This window comes from Mus caroli, chromosome 3, assembly GCF_900094665.2.
Source record: "Mus caroli chromosome 3, CAROLI_EIJ_v1.1, whole genome shotgun sequence".
Taxonomy (NCBI): Eukaryota; Metazoa; Chordata; class Mammalia; order Rodentia; family Muridae; genus Mus; species Mus caroli.
The window spans coordinates 150,603,347-150,620,711 of NC_034572.1; the positions used below are offsets into that span (position 1 = coordinate 150,603,347).

The 17,365-nt window shown below is 40.9% G+C and overlaps 1 long non-coding RNA gene across 4 annotated transcripts in view; it reads left to right on the plus strand.

The window, feature by feature from the left end:
• LOC110291435 overlaps nucleotides 1–16,688 on the plus strand; it is a 33,551-nt gene extending 16,863 nt beyond the window's left edge. Inside the window, exons 2-6 of one of the 4 annotated variants that reach the window (XR_002377562.2) lie at nucleotides 3,199–3,403; nucleotides 6,188–6,288; nucleotides 11,075–11,119; nucleotides 11,923–12,104; nucleotides 16,540–16,688. This is a non-coding gene — a long non-coding RNA (uncharacterized LOC110291435). The remainder of the gene's footprint in view (nucleotides 1–3,198; nucleotides 3,404–6,187; nucleotides 6,289–11,074; nucleotides 11,120–11,922; nucleotides 12,105–16,539) is intronic. The other 3 variants (XR_003836169.1, XR_002377561.2, XR_002377560.2) reach the window with 3 other exon arrangements.
• Nucleotides 16,689–17,365: the final 677 nt, after the last annotated feature.

Genomic DNA, 17,365 nt, shown 5'->3' on the forward strand with positions numbered 1-17,365 from the left:
ATATGCCCCAGTACAGGGGAACGCCAGGGCCAAAAAGGGGGAGTGGGTGGGTAGGGGAGTGGGGGTGGGTGGGTATGGGGGACTTTTGGGATAGCATTGGAAATGTAAATGAGGAAAATACCTAATAAAAAATTTTTTAAAAATTGCTAAATTTTATTCTGACTGTTAATTCCTCAACTGTAGATTAGCTAACTCAAGAGAAAGAGAACATGACCAGCATAGCCACTCTTCTGTGCCCCCCTCCCCCCATGCTCCCATCTAGCATCAGACCATGGATACAGTCATTTCCTTGAGAGCAGCTTCAGTTGAAGGGTGCTCATCAGCACTCTCCTGCAGAGCTCAGCACTGCTGACTGAGACGGGGAGGGAGAGAAAGCTGTGGTGCCAGGGTGACTTTCCAGACAGGAGAGGCCAGTGTCTTTGGGATCTTACTCACTTCCCTGCTGTGACTTGTCTCACTGTTCTGAACTACTCACCACATGGCAAGGCACGCTCTAGGAGCAGAAGCAAGACAGCCCTGCAGTTAGTGGAAGCTGCTGTCCCGGTCAGCATAAGCAGACTCACTCTGTGAAAGTAATCTTTCAGTCTTTCTCTTCTGCTTATAAGCTTGTGAGATGTCCATAGGTGGAAATAGTGCCCAAAGTTTTGCCTCATTGTTTACTCAAATTGATCTATCAGCTTGGAGAGTCAGTTTGTCCATCTACCCTAAGGAGAACTGGTGAAACTTCTCTGTTTCCACAGAAAAAATGTCTATCTGGTCACATGCTTTGTTTTTAAGTACCTTGACAGTACGCCTTATCAGAACCACTAGAGAACGTGGCATTTCTCCTAGACTTTCTGCTCTATGTCTCATCCTCATCCTCTGTCTAGAGGGTTCAACATCCTTCCATCTTCACAAACGTTCTGCTTTTAGCCTTTTAGCCTTTATCTCTTGCCTCACAATCTAGCCTAAAGTACCCCACTTTTGCAAATCTGATCAGATGGATGAGGATTTGGTTTTGAATAATCCTACATTTTATGACAAGTTTTTTTGTCCTGAGCAATAATGACAATGAGCTTCTTTCATATTTCTCTAATGTACTTTAAAAAATATAACCACCAAATTTTTATATTCAAAGTAACAAATCACTCTTTGGAAGGCTGGTTGACACTGCTGGGTTTTAGTGCTGACATGTTAGAAGCATCCAGGAAAGTTCAAATTAAAACTGTCTTGTCTAAATCTCAATCCAAAACAATTAAATCTGAAACAGACCAGCTGAGAATAATGATATAACCAAAAGACAAGTTCACCATGCAGAAACTCTTCATTCTAGGCATCAAATGTCAGGATAGATATAACCATAAAGAGTAAAGGGCTACTTTTCCAACCAGCTTCGAGCTTTTTCCTTTCCACCAGAGATTTATGAACTAAAATTCAATTTCTACCCTCATCAATGGTCCTACTAAAAGACCAGTAGGCCATACCCGGGTATCCATCACATAATCAGCCTCCAAACACTGACACCATTGCATACACTAGCAAGATTTTGCTGAAAGGACCCTGATATAGCTGTCTCTTGTGAGACTATGCCGGGCCTAGCAAACACAGAAGTGGATGCTCACAGCTATTGGATGGATCACAGGACTCCCAATGGAGGAGCTAGAGAAAGTACCCAAGGAGCTAAAAGGATCTGNAACCCTATAGGTAGAACAACAATATGAACTAACCAGTACCCCCCGGAGCTTGTGTCTCTAGCTGCCTATGTATCAGAAGATGGCATAGTCAGCCATCAGTGGAAAGAGAGGCCCATTGATCTTGCAGACTTTATATGCCTCAGTACAGGGGAACGCCAGAGCCAAGAAGTGTGAGTGGGTAGGTAGGGGAGTGGGGAGGGGGGAGGGTATGGGGGACTTTTGGGATAGCATTGGAAATGTAAATGAAGAAAATACCTAATTTTTCAAAAAATTAAAAAAAAAAAAAGACCAGTAGGCTTATATGGTCTGGAAAGATGGCTCAGTAGTTAAGAGCACTGACTGCTTATCCAGAGGACCTCAGTTCAGTTCCCCATATCCATATGGCAACTCACATCTATTTGTAACTCCATTTCCAGAGGATGTGATGTCCCCTTCTGGCCTCCATTGCCACCAGATACATAGGAGTGCAACCAAAGCACTCATACATTTAAAATAAAAATAAAATAAATAAATATAATTCTTTTAAAATAAAAAATAGATTAGTAGGTTTTGGGTATGTGAGGGTTTGAATATGGAATGCCTTATAAGGGCTTGTGCTTATAGTCCCAGGTCATAATGCTGTCTCTGGGGCTACGGAGCTCCTAAGAGATCAGAATTGACTGGAAGTAAGTGAACAAGGCTGAGCCTGTTGACCCAGGCTATTGGGCTCCATGCTAGTCAGTTCTCTGCTGCTTCTACTGCTTTGGCTAGAGACACTCTACCCTGTCTTCTCCACCATGATGAACTACCCCCCCGCCCCCGCCCCCCCCCACACACACACACACAAACTGAGCCAAATTAAACCTTACATTGTTAATTTTCTGTCAGGCATTTTGGTAACAACACAAATGTAACTAACATGGGCTATGAAATGGAATTTGTAATTAGACACTTTAATTTGTTTCTGAGACTCCATTATGATTATAAATGCCAGGGTCTGTATGCTCCATGGATCTCAGCCCAGATGACACTGTTGATCTTCAGAGTCTCTGGTGTGATCTGCTGATGAGTTTATCTTTCTCTCAGTAGACATTTGCCTCTTCCGTTTGATTTTAAGGAGGTTTGGGTTTCCACTTCATTGGCACATGAGTTCCTCCTCCCCACAAAGCCTGGCGTAGATGGCCCCAAATCTTTAGAAATGAGCACATTCATGCAACTAGGAGAAGGACGGATATATGTGAGACCATCCTCTTTCATTCTACATTTCTCATGGGATGGACTCACATTTTCTGAGCTTCATTAGCAAATGACTGCCAGGTGCCGGCAACATGTGTTGTGGTAAAGGTCACTGAGGCATAACAAACAATGCACTGGGTTGTTCCTGATAAATATCCCTGTTACCCTCAGGATTAAATCACAGTCAATTCCTGTTACATGCTGTAGGCAGGCCCAAGCTCTGGCTTTTCATCTTGAGAGATGATGTCAGAAATAAGCTTTGTTTGTTTGTTTGTTTGTTTGTTTGTTTGTTTGATTTTGTTTCCCCAAGGTAATCTAAACTGCAAGTCCCATGCTGCTTTCTGGTTACAAATGTAAGCTGGAGAACATGTGCTTGAGTGGCAGCCAAGAATCTGACTGCATCCTGGGAGGAAGGAAGGACACTACTCCACTGCATGGTTCCAAGAGGCCCTGTCTCTGGATGAGTCCCTTACTGGTGCCCATTACTCTGGGAAACCAGAAATAGGAATGTGTGGGTAGGAGAAATATTCCTCGTGTGAAACTGGGGGCAAAATCCATTTTCCTCTTCTTTTATTTTTGGAAGAAAATTGCTAAGAGATTAATGAATGACTAGGATAAAGTTAGGTCATATTCCTTTTTATCTCCATTCATCCCTGCATCCACATACTTTTTTCACCTTCTGTGTTCAGAGAAGGACATACACTATTTTTCTGTCCCTCTCTGGTTTCTCCCACTGCAATTTTAATGGGTGGTAAACATGCTGTAGCCTGAATTCTATCTTGAACTTACCCTACCAAACAAATTATCCTATTACTCAAGGTCTCAAAACATGGGCAGAAAAAATAAATTAAAATCGAAAACGGAAACAAAATAACAAACAAACAAAAAACATGGTCAGGATACAAACAGATTTTTTTTTTTTTGTCAAACATATCATGAATAGCTTCTAGCCAGTTTCTGGTAAAGTCCTTATTCCTTTCTGAAACTTCATGAGCCAAGCCTCATCCACTATCTATGGGTTGTGTGTGTGTGTGTGTGTGTGTGTGTGTGTGTGTGTGCTCATGTGTGCATGTGTTCCTGTGTGTGTGTGTATGTGTGTGTGTACATGTGTGCCTCTGTGTGTTTGTGCTCATTTGTGCATGTGTTCCTTTGTGTATGTGTGTGTGTGTGCATGTGTGCCTCTGTGTGTTTGTGCTCATTTGTGCATGTGTCCCTTTGTTTGTGTATACATGTGTGTGTCTCTGTCTGTGTGTGTTCTGTACTTTTCTCATTGCTATGATAAGACTCTTGACAAAAAGCAGTCTAAAGGAGGAGGTGTTTACTTGACTTTAGTCAAGTCTATCACTATGGAGAAGGCACAGCTGCGAATATAGCTGATCACACTGTGCCTGCAGAAAGGATGCAGAAATATGAATGTGGTATTCTGCTTGATTTCTCTTTTTATCCAGTGTGGGATTCCACCCCATGGGGTGCTGCTTCTCACATTTAGAATGGATCTCCCCTCTTCAGCTGAACCTCACAACACCCCCATAGCCACTTAGAAGTATGTTTCCAGACCCATATCATCACGATTATAATTTTGAACTACCCCCACATAGTTGATAAATTCTAGGACATTTTCTCCTAACTCCGGTAAGAACAAAGACTTGTTTCTTAGACAGTTTTTCTATAATTTCTCTCTCGAGGGAATCATCCTTCTTCTCAAATGTCCAAGGAGAGAGATGTTTGCTAGGATGGAGCAATTAATGTTTGTGTATGTCCTTGGCTCGATGAAGTCTTCCAGCCCTGGGGACAATTCTGGGTGTATAATATCTTGATGGCCTCTGGCTGGATCCCATTGTGGGGGAATTTCAGTTTCCTCTGAATTGCCTCTCAGTCCCTAGTGGATTGTGATGCTGAATCTGTCAGACCCAGTCCTCTACCTCAACAACACTGGGACTCTTGACTGCTATGTACTTTTCACTACCCTCCATGCACAGTGACACCACCCTGCAACCTTGCCTGTGGCTAGTTCCCTGGGAAAGGATCCCACACCCAGCTCTGCAGCCTGCCAACTCATTGCAGAAAGCTCCTGCCAACTCATTGCAGAAAGTCTCTGGGTGAATACCCCTAAATACCCCTTTATTGTTTGGCACATTCTGTCTCTCTGTCTTTCTCTCTGTCTCTGTCTGTCTCTGTCTCTGTCTCTGTCTCTGTCTCTGTCTCTCTCTCAGACCTAGCACACATCCCAATACTGGATCAAAATCAGCAATTCTACCCATGTCCCACAGGCTCTCTGTGCTCTGAGGCCCCAATGCTGCAGCCAGGCTTCCCTGCACCTCAGGTCTTTCCACCACAGTCATTCTCCTGCTGGCAGAGGGCACTCACTTCTTTTACTTCTAGAGACAAACTCAAAAGCCTAGATTAGGTTGTAAAGATATATATTTTCTTTGTTTTGTTAATTTACTTGTCTACTCTGGCAGTTAACGTTCTTCATGCCCCCACGCTGCTGTTTATCCCTCCCCCATCTTACAGAGAATTTTTAACTTAACAGTGTTGAATCAGACCCTCTCTCGCCTCATGAATCTTGAGGGAGAAGCAGATTCCATGGCTATAACATTGTTAAAGACGCTATCTGATGCCTTCTCGGACCCTTCTAAGCCTTGTCCTGTAACCTCTCACACACTAAAACAATAATGTTTATTTCCTTCAGGGAAAGTACAGATCGTACCCAGAACAAATAGCACATGGCATGGGTTTGATTTTAAATTAGACTTGTGTTCTAGTTTAACATTACAGGGGTGGTCTTGAGAGGGATATTTAGAAAAGAAAGCAGCTTTTTAAACACTAAAAACTTTCTTTTAAAGATCAGAAAGTAAAACATGGAGAAACAACCAGCTGATTCAGGTGAGAATACAGCCTATGGAGTCAGGGAAGTCCTAGCTGACTAATACTAAGAGACCACCCCAGGAGAAAGAGAGAAAGGCCAGAGAAAGGAACACCTGACTGAAACTCTGAGTGGGGTCCCTTAGGATCCAAGCCTCAGCTCATAGGCTTCAGGGGTTAGGGTTAAGGTCAGGGTCAAGGTCAGGGTAGGACTCAGAAGAAGGATGACAGAGGGAGATAGGAAAGTACAGTTACTAAAACAAGAAAACAGAGGGAGACTGTGTTGCTAAGTTTGGAAGGCACTGTTGCCATCACCAGGAATTTCCAAGCATACTTCCTTCTGAGCACGTGGCTTCCTAAAATAAAGCTCAGCTATTACTTTGGGCATCAAAATGAGAGAAGATGAGATCTTCTTTACTTTTGCTTTTGAGTAGAAGCACCAAAGACATGGGTCTTCAGGTTCCTCCCTGCTTCACGAATCTGAAGGGAAAGCACACAAGATGAGGAAGAGCTTAGCAGTCTGAATTCCTAATGGGTAAGACAGACAGTGATACTTGGTTTCCATTTTCCACTTAGCTATCTCATCTCTCAATTTGTCTTCATATGAAAAGCTAAATATAAGTGGTTTGGGGGTAAAAGCCATGACTTGAGTTTTCGATATGTGGGCACATGACACATCCAAGAGTACTTGTTAAGAATATAGGTCTGAATATGGAGGGCATGGAGAAGATTCCAGTCATACGTGCTAAAACTGACTCTCAAATCACACATATAGTCCACTGTGTGTGTGTGGTTGGAGTTACAGAATGGGTACAAATGGATTAAGAGGCTTCAAACGTCAAAGAGGCCTTACAGGAAACTGAGAGCTAATACAGATGGAAAGTTAATATAGGTGGCTACAAATTTAATAATAATGTTGCTAGAGGGTAAGCCAAGTCACAGGGTCTCAGGGCCAAGCCCAGTGACAGGAGTGAAGTGTTTGTTATTAAAGTGCAGGAACAGGTCCAAATGGGTTGATGAATAGAGGATGGATGGATGGGTGGATGGGTACATGGATGAATAGATAGATAGATGGATCAATGATTCTTGAGACAGGCAGTAGTTATCTGCTTGTGGTCTCTTGATATGCACACCAGGAGGTCACATGATGGATCAGTAGGGCTGTTGTTATCCCAGGAGTCCAAGTGAGGGTGTTTCAACCTTTCCTAATTTTGTATGTTTGAAAAGTTTCCAGACATGATTTTCCTAATGTGATTTCAATACCCTCATGTGTTCTAACTTACTTTAATAAATTCAAAGATAATAGTTTTGTACTTTCAGGAATACATCATTTATCAGTCTGTATGTAACTCTTTGGTGGTGCTGCTGACAACTGAGAGCACCCTGCCTCTGTATCAGCCCTCAAACAGGAGTCAAATGCTGCCTGTAAAATGGAGTCACTCAGGACTAGCCAAGTCCTGAAGCTGCTTTCACACAACAAAGAGTAATTGGAAGCAGAGCACAGCCTGACCTCAATGAGAGGGTCTGAGGGGGGTTCCAGTGAATGTGGCTGTCCTGAGGGGGTCCCAGTGAATGCAACTATCCCATTAGGGGGTCTGATTTAAAATATTTCTCCTACAATATTCATTCATTCACTCATTCATTCACTCACTCTTTCTGTCTCTGTGCCTCTCTCAGTCTCTGTCTCTCTCTTTCCCTCTCCTTGTCCCTCTTCCTCTTCCTCTATTTCTCCTTCTTCCTCTTCCTCTCTCTCCCTGCTTTCCAGCTCTTGGTGTAATACCCACTCCCTCTGAGAGACTTTTCATGCTTACATTAATCTAAATTAGATCATCTGCTACAAATTCTCAGAATTTGTACTATCCTAAACTTTTTTTTAGATGAGTCTCTAAATAGCCTAGATAGCCTGGAACTCACAGGCATAATTACCACTGCCTCTTGAGTGATGGGATTAAAGGTATGGGCCACCATGACCAGCACCATCCTGAACTTTAAAGCTAGTGTGCACCACAATTTGTAGCTCCACATTTATTACTACACATGTCTTACAGACTGCATCTTCCCCATGGCTTGGAAAACAATGTTCTCTGCACTCAGTAAGCACACACTACAGAGGCCGAGAAAAGCATTTTAAGTTGTTTGTGGAAACAAAACTTATTTTGCTATTCAGGCTTTCTTTCCTCGAAGGTAAGCCCCACTTCTGAAAAAACAAAAACAAACAAAAAAAACCAAAAAACAAAAAAAATGTCAAACCAGTCTCTGTGACTCACAGAGCTGATCTAGAAAACTGTGGTGAGGCTCAGCAATCCAGGTGCATGACATAAGGTCAGGTGGCATCTCAGAACCCTGTTCTTCAGGCTACACCTAGAAGAGAACCATGTCTGATCTCTCCAAGTGATGTCCACATGCCTAAACTCTTCTACCAGGCTGTCTCTCTATTTCTTCCTTTTCCTCCTTCTCTAGTACCCCTCTCCATCTCTTTCTCCCTCCAATGCTCAAAGCTGTGACAGCAGAGTGGTAGAACAAAGGCACAACTTCAGACTCATACAGACCTGTCTTCAAGTTCTGACTCAGGTAAGTAATGCTGTGTGAACTAGGGTAAATTCCCTAAGCCCACATAGCCTGTGTCCACACGCATTACATGGGTTTATGGTGAATGGGAACATTAACTTTCAAACCTCATGTAAAACAAGTATCCTGTATCATACCTCAAGTACTTGAAATCTGAAGATGCCTGCTATTGTCTTCTGTGCTACATGTGAGCATACTCCTTCCCAGATAATCTGTTTGCAATATATGGAGACACCCACCAAGGAAGGCCTGTGTCAGAGCCCACTATGCTTAAGAATGTTCTAAGCTTGTCTTTCATTTTCAGATACAATAAAACCAAAGAAGACCTTAAGGAGAACTTGCTACAAGTATCCTGTGGCTTCAGGAGTTACAATAAAGACAAGAATATCCATCTTGAACACCATCTTCTAATTTCTTTTTTCATGGTTGCTGTTCTTGGATAGAGAATGCAATTAAAATTAACTCTGGATTAGTTCACTTTCTTCAAAATGAACATTGGTCAGATTGTATCTGAGGGATCTGTAACATCTCTTCTGTAATTATTTTTAAATATATTAGCTGGGATCTGGGTATTGTAGAGCAAGGGGAGTGTTTGTAGGAGACAGGAGTTCTGGGTTCTGGCTCTGGTTTTGTGATTTACCATGTGACCCATGGAAAGTCATGCCTTATGGTTGAACACCATCTTCACTGTAAAATCAATTTGTTGTGATCCTCTCCTCACAGGATTGTCTAGGGCTCACATAATCATGCATGTTAAAAGCAAAACTTACAATCAACCTTGTGATTACTACCCGTGCTCCTGGAAAATATGACTGATACAAACTACACACAAATCAGATCTCACTGGGATCTGACACAAATGCTGTATTGGGCTTATTGCTGTTAGGATATAGAGTAATACCTGGCTTACATTGTAAAAGACAGGATTTTTTCCCTTTTCCTTTTAAATGACAATGTATGAAAAGAGCTGAGCTCCGCTGTTGAAAATAAACACCCTAGACAATCACAGCTCAATGGCCTACGTGATTGAAAACTGGGTCACAGGGCATGTACTTCCCACTCCTCCAATGCATGACAATCCAGCTTGCTGATTGTCCTAAGTACTTTTGTGGGTTTCTCTAGTTCTCAGCACCTTTACTGGTATCTTGGGAAATTACCAACCTACAAAACGCTTAAGTGATGCGAACATTCAACAGTTCCTTGTCAACAGTCTTTGGCTGTGAGCTCTGACACTTTCATGGGACATCTGATTTTTAGTTGGTGGCATAAAAATTTCAGTGGCTATAGTCTAAATCTACCCATAACTGCTTAAGTTTTGGAATGATTGTAACTGTTCAGAAAGAGTACATGGTGTTCAAGGAAAGCTAACACTGTCAAAGCTAGCACATGATTGCATCAGGCAACATCTTTAACAGCTGCTATGGTGCAGTGGATTCCCAACCCCATTAAACTCAGTCCTTCTACCACTTCTGCTTAGAACAAACCAAATTCTCCCCTTTGTCTCCGGTCATGAAACTGACAACATTTATATCCAGATTAATGCTAGAGAGTGTAAAATACTCCTGAAGGGAGACAAAAATCTTTCTGTTACACTGGTTGTAAGCTGCTTTGGTCAGCTGTGTGTTCCTAATCATTTTGGTGAGGGAAACACTGTGAGAAGGGATTTCCTGACTGGTTGGATACACCTAGAGATCCCCCACTGTGCTACACCAGGTCCTACTTCAGACACCAGCATTTCTAACAATTTTTTTAAAACAAAAATAACCTTGGAGTAAGGGAAGTTCCTGTTACAGTGCGCCAGTCCCTCTTGACCTTTAGACCTTTAGTCCTTCTTGGTGCTTTGCCTTTCACTCTAAAACAATATTTAAATTAGTCTTTACAGATACATGAAAATTCAACATCATGGGATACTCTATATACTGCACATCAAACATTATTAGGATCTGGTAGAATATGTCTATCCCTTCAAGTATTTGTCTTTGCTTCATGGTTAAGCAGAAAGCATTTAAAATCCTTTCTGCTGGTTTTGAAAAAAATGTCCAGATGCACATCTCTGCTGTCTACAGGCACTTGCTGCACAGAGACACAGCAGGGCTTCTCATTCCTATCTGACTGATTGGTCAGCCTTTGCCCAGGCTGCCCTATACCCTCTCTTCCCAACCTCCAGTAGCATTTTGAAATTCATGTTTTTAGATTACATATGTGAGTGAGATCCTGTAGTTTTGTCTTTACATGCCTGCCTTATTTCACTAACCGTGATGAGTTCCAGTCCATCCACATCCTCACACATGACAAAATCCGTTTCTTTGCCTGGCCGCTTAGCATCCATGATATAGCTGCAACACATTTTCTCTATCTGCTCATTCATCATCTACTTTCCTGTTGTTTCTATTTCTTTGCTTTTTAAAAATATTATTTTAGTTAAAACAGAGTTGCATCACTTTCCCCACTGCCTTTCCTCCCTCTAGCCCCTCCCAGCTACTCTCCCTTGAACCCCTCCCCCTTTCTCAAGTCGATGGTCTCTTTGTCTTTGATTATTACTGTTATACATAAGCTTGTGTGTGTATACACAAAAATATATAAATATAACCAGCTAATTCCATTTTTTTTGTTGGAGGTGTGTAATAGCTTCAAGGCCAACTACTCTGCATTGAATAGTCAATAAGGAGCCTCATCAATTGGGAGAGGCTAATGTTTATATATAATAAATAAAGGGCTATGCATGTCTTAAAGAAAATTTCATTTTTTTTCAGATTTACACCCAGGAGTGAGGTTGCTGGATCATTGTTATCTTTTTGGTGAGCTTCCACACTACTTTCCACAATGTCTCACCCACTTTCCATGCCTACCACATCCCTGTCAGTACTATCTTCAGTATTACTGAACATAGCCATTTTTACTAGGTTGTGGTCATATCTCAGTGTGGTTCTCATCTCTGCTTCCCTGGTAACCAGGGATGACCAGCTTTGATTTCAATATAGATGCCTACTGGCCACATGAATATTTACTTTTGAAAACTGTCTGTTTAGACCTACCACCTATTCTCAATCAGACACTGTCACTGCTGCTGCTGTTACTGACACTGACTTCCTAGTGTTATTATAAGTGCTGGACACATCCCCTCAGAAAATGCATGTGTGGAAAATATCTTCTCTTATGCTTTAGGTTATCTGCCCATCCTGTTAGTTCTCATGGCTGTGAGGATACATTGTAATTTTATAAAGGTTCATTTTTTCTACTTTTGTCTTTGCTTCCTGTGTTCTTAGGGCCACGTCTAAAACCTCCTTGCAAACATTGACAGGTTTCTTTTTGTGTTCTTTTAGGAAGCAGCATTTTTGAAGTCTGAAGGCATATTTAAGACTCTCAGCCAAATGATGTGCTTGGTTCTGAACAAGCTCATAGTTTAATAGTATAAGGTTAATGTGTGGCAGTGAGGACGGGCACTTTGAAGAGTCTTAAAAGAGCAAATGATGATGTGATGAACTCAAGGGGGTGATCTATTGTTCTGAGAAGAGGATAGTCACTTAATGAGAACAAATTGATTTCTCACATAAAAATTTAGGAGATTCTAAAATAAGGTTTTTGTTTTTGTTTTTTTCAGACAAGGATTTCCTGTAATAATAAAGTCAGGTTAAGGCCAAGGTTGAAAGTAAAATCATGTTAATGCAAACAAAATGTGTCTGAACACAGATGGGATCAAGAGTAGAAATGAATCAAGTGTAAAAGAAAATCTGAGGCTGAATATTCACATGCCATTTTGAAGAATCTGAAATGGGTAAAAAGGTAAGAATTCAAATTTGTTCCCATGACAAAATGTTTTTCAGAGAGATGGATGGAGGTAGAGGGGAAAAAGCTAGAGTCAGACATGTAGATAGAGGTAAACTAAACCTAGAGATAGAAATGGACATAAAGAGAGACTGGAGACAGGTAGACATTGGCATAGAGGTAGGCATGAAGACAGAGATAGATTATAGAAACGGATAGATGTGGAAATGAAGATAGACATGGAGACAGAGATACACATGGGAGCAGACAAACACATGAAGATAAACATGGAGAAAGAGACAAACAGAGACAGAGATAGATGTGGAATTAGAGACAGACATGAAGATGGAGATAGATATCAAAATAGAGGTAGACATGCAGAAAAAGTTAGTTATGGAGATAGGGGAGGAAAGGAAGGGAAGAGGAGAAAGAAAGGAAAAAGGAAAGAAACGAGAAAAGATGGAAGAGAAAGAGATGGGATAGTTTGAGGAATGTTGGTATTAGCTCTAATTTTATGTCATGTCTAATTTTAATGTCATGTCAAATTCTGCATGAAAACTGTCTGGCCCTGGGCTTTTTTGGTTGGGAGATTTCTGATGACTTCCTCTATTTTTTAAGGGTTATAGGACTATTTTAATTGTTTATCTGGTCTTAACTTTGGTAAGTGGAATCTATCAAGAAAATCATTCACTTTATATAGATTTTCCAATTTTGTGGCATATAGGTTTTGAAGGAAGACCTAATGATTCTTTGAATTTCTTCAGTGTCTGTTGTTATATCCTTGTCTTAGTTTGGGGTTTACTGTTATGAACAGACACCATGACCAAGGCAAGTCTTTTAATTGCAGCTGGTTTACAGATTCAGAGTTTTCGTCCATTATTTTCATGGCAGGAAGCACACCAGCCTCCAGGCAGGCAAGGCCCCGGAGGAGCTGAGAGTTCTATATCTTCATCCAAAGGAAACCTGGAGCAGACTACTCTCAGGCTGTTAGCAGGAAAGTCTCAAAGCCCACCCCTACAATGACACACTTCTTCCAGGAAGGCCACGCCTCCCAATAGTGCCACTCCCTAGGCTAAGCATATTCAAAGTCCACAGTCCTCCTTTTCATTTCTGATTTTGTTCCTTTTTAAAAATATTATATTTATTTATTTATTCACTTTACATCCCAATTGCTGTCCCCCTTCCCAGTCACCACCTCCCAAAATTCCTCTTCCAATCTTCCCTCCTCTTCTTCTCTGAGAGAGTGGAAGAATCCTCTGGGTACCTGTCCACCCTGGCACATCAAGTCTCTGTGCAGAGCTAGGTGCATCCTCTGAGACCAGACAAGGCAGCCTAGCTATAATAACATATCCCACAGACAGGCAATAGCTTTCGTGATAGCCCCCACTCCAGTTGTTTGGGACCCACAGGAAGACCAAGCTGTACATCTGTTGTCTATGTACCAGTGGCCTAGGTCCAGCCCATGTATGCTCTTTGGTAGGTAGTTCAGTCTCTTTGAGCACCAAGGGTCCAGATTGGTTGACTCTGTTTGTCTTCCTGTGGAGTTCCTATCTCTTGTGGGGCCCTCAATCCTTCCCCAACTCTTCCATGAGAGTCCCCAAGCTCCATTCACTGTTTGGCTTTGGGTGTCTGCATCTGAGTCAGCTACTGGGTGAAGACTCTCAGAGGACAATTATGCTAGACTATTGTCTGCAAACATAACAAAGTATCATTAATAGTGTCAGGGGTTGGTGATTGCCCATGGAATGGTTCTCTAGTTGCTCTTGTTGCTTGGCTTCATAACCTGGCCCTGCCTGATTTGGTTACTTTCAATAGTCTCTCTCTCTCTCTCTCTCTCTCTCTCTCTCTCTCTCTCTCTCTCTCTCTCTCTCTCTCTCTCTCTCTCTCTCTCTCTCTCTCTCTCTCTCTCTCTCTCTCTCTTTCTCTCTACCTTTTAGTTTCGCTAAGGGTTTACCTATCTTGTTGATCTTCTTTAAAAAAAACTAACTCTTGCTTTCATTGATTTCTTTGTATTGTTCTCTTTGTTTCTAATTCATTTATTTCAGTCCTGAGTTTTATCATTTCCTGTTGTCTACTCCTCTAAATGTGGTTGCTTCTTTTTATTCTAGAGATTTCAAGTGTGCTGTTAATTTGCTTATATGAGATCTCTCCAAGTTTTTGTAAAGGCGCTTAGTGGTATGAACTTTCCTCTTACTGCTGCTTTCATTAAGTTTGGATATGCTGTACCTTCATTTTCATGGAATTCTAGTAAGTTTTTAATTTCTTTCTTTATTCCTTCCTTGGCTGAGTGGTCATTGAGTAGAAAGTTGTTCAATTTCGATGAGTTTGTAGGTTTTCTGTTGTTTCTGTTGTTGTTGAAGTCCGGCTTTAATCTATGGTGGTCTGATAAGCTACAGGGAGTTATTTCAATTTTCTTATATCTATTCAGATTTGCTTTGTGACCAATATGGCCAATTTTGGAGAAGGTTCTATGAGGTACTAAGAAGAGGTATATTTTTTGTTTGGGGGTAAAATATTCTGTAGATAACTGTTAGGTCCATTTGAGTCATAACATCTGTTAGTTTCATTATTTCTGTTTAGTTATTGTTTGGATGACCTGTCTATTGGGACGGGTGAGGTGTTAAAGACAGGATCCAACATTCTGCTGCATGCAAGAAATGCATCATAGCAACAAACATAGACATTACTTCAGAGTAAAAGGCTGGAAAAAGATTTTCCAAGTTAACAGACCCAAGAAACAAGCAGGATTAGCCATTAATAGTGGGGTCTTCCGCTATTAATGTGAGGAGTTCAATGTGTGATTTAAGCTTTAGTAATTGATAGGTATTTTCTCTGTCTCCCTCAGTGATGCAGATATAGGCCAGATTAGACCAGATTAAAAGTAGATCAAGCCAGGTTTATTAGGAAGCAGCCCTTATTCACCGATCAAACAGATGAAGGTCAGTGAAGCCATACATCTGGGCTAAAACAAGGGGGTTTTATAGAGTTTAGGCAAGGAATGATGACATGCCAGCTAGGAGCTGGGAGTGTGTCCATACATCCTCAAAAACTGAGCCCCTGGGCAGGCACTGTTGGGTGGGCTGACGGAAATGGGGAGAGGACAAATAATGACATGTTAGCTCGGAGTTTTCTCCAAGCAGATGAGTTTTCCCAGTGTGGGCAGAGTTGGAGAAGGAGGGCAGATGGGCTTTCCCAGCTTGTGCAGAGGATAAGTAGGGGCTCCAGCCTAACTATAATGTTTATTTTATAAATGTGGGTATCCTTGCATTTGGGGCATAGATATTCAAAATTAAAACATTATCTTGGTGAATTTTTCCTTTGATGGGTATAAAGTGTGTACTTCCTCATCTCTTGATTACTTTTGGTTGATAGTCCATTTTATCGTATATTAAAATGACTACTCCTGCTTGTTTCTTGGGTCTGTTAGCTTGGAAAATCTTCTTCCAGCCCTTTACTCTGAGGTAATGTCTATGTTTGTTGCTAAGATGTATTTCATGTATGCAGCAGAATGTTGGATCCTGTTTTTGCATCCATTCTATTAGTTTGTGTCTTTTTATTGGAGAATTGAGTCCATTGATATTGAGAGATATTAATGACCAATAATTGTTAATTCCTGTTATTTTGATGTTGGTGGTTGTACAATGTGTGTGCCTATGTGTGCGCATGTTTATCTTCTTTTGATTTTGCTGGTGTGGAATTATTTATTTCCTGTGTTTTCTTGAGTGTATTTAGCTTCATTGGTTTGAAGGTTTCTTTCTAGTACAGGACTGGATATGTGGATAGATGTTGTTTAAATTAGCTTTTGTCATGGAATATCTTGGTTTCTACATATGTGGTAATTGAGAATTTTGCTGGTATAGTAGTCTGGGATGCCATCTGTGGTCTCTTTGAGACTGTAAGACATCTGCCCAGGCCTGTCTGGCTCTTAGAGTCTCTGTTGAAAAGTCACCTGTAATTCTGATAGGTCTACTTTTATATTTTACTAGTCATTTTCCCTTCCAGTTTCTAATATTTTTTCTGTGTAGTGTGTATTTAGTGTTTTGATTATTATGTGGTGGGAAGATCTTTTTCTGGTTCAATCTATTTGGTGTTCTGTAAGCTTCTTGTATGTTTATAGGCATCTTTCTTTAGATTAAGGAAATGTTCTCCTATGATTTTATTGAAAATATTTTCCCTTGGAGCTGAGAATTTTCTCCTTCTTCTATTCCTACTATTCTTAGGTTTGTTCTTTTTATAGCATCCCAGATTTCCTGAATATTTTGTGTCAGTCACTAAGAGCATTACACCTGTATGTGGAAAGCTTATGACTTTATGCTGCACACACACTAACATTCAGAGTTACCACATCCTTTTTTAAAATTCAATATTATTTCTTTGCTTGAAATGAATTGAATTGTTCATTAATCAGAAGAGGCTAGTTGACATTAGTTTCTTTTTCCATTTGCATTTTAAGGACAAGAATCGGGATTATGAAGGGGACATAGTGCTTCGCATGCTGATAACACCTCACTCAAGAAAATGATTTGTCGGGGGCTGGTGAGATGGCTTAGTGGGTAAGAGCACCTGACTGCTCTTCTGAAGGTCCTGAGTTCAAATCCCAGCAACCACATGGTGGCTCACAACCATCCGTAATGAGATTTGACTCCCTCTTCTGGAGTGTCTGAAGACAGCTACAACTCACATATAATAAATAAATTTTAAAAAAAAGAAAATGGCGTGTCTCTCTTTTACTTTATTTTCAGAGATAAGAGAAATGAGGCATAAGTTTTTTCTAACATTAATTCTGAACTTCACACTTTCTGATTTATGCATATATGCTACTCACTGTTCTATTGCTGTGAAAAGACACCATGACCAAGGCAACTCATAAAAATACATCACTTAATTGGGAGCTTGCTTATAATTTTACAGGTGAGTATATTATCATCACGGTGAGGAGCATGGTAGCATGCAGGCATGGTACTAGAGAAGTAACTGAGAACTACATTGTGATCCACAGACAGCAGAAAGAGAGAGCAAGACTGGACTTGGCATGTGCTTTTGAAATCCCAACCTCCACCCCCATTGACACACTTCCTCCAATAAAGCTACATGTCCTAATCCTTCTAATCCTTTCAAAAAGTCCCACTCCTTGGTGACTAAGCATTGAAATATATTAACCTATGGGGGCCATTCTTATTCAAACCACCACACAACCGAAATAATCATCAAAGTGTTCCATCTTTTTCTTGGGAAACAGAGTCAAGGTCAAAGCAACAACAAAAGACCCAAACATTTAT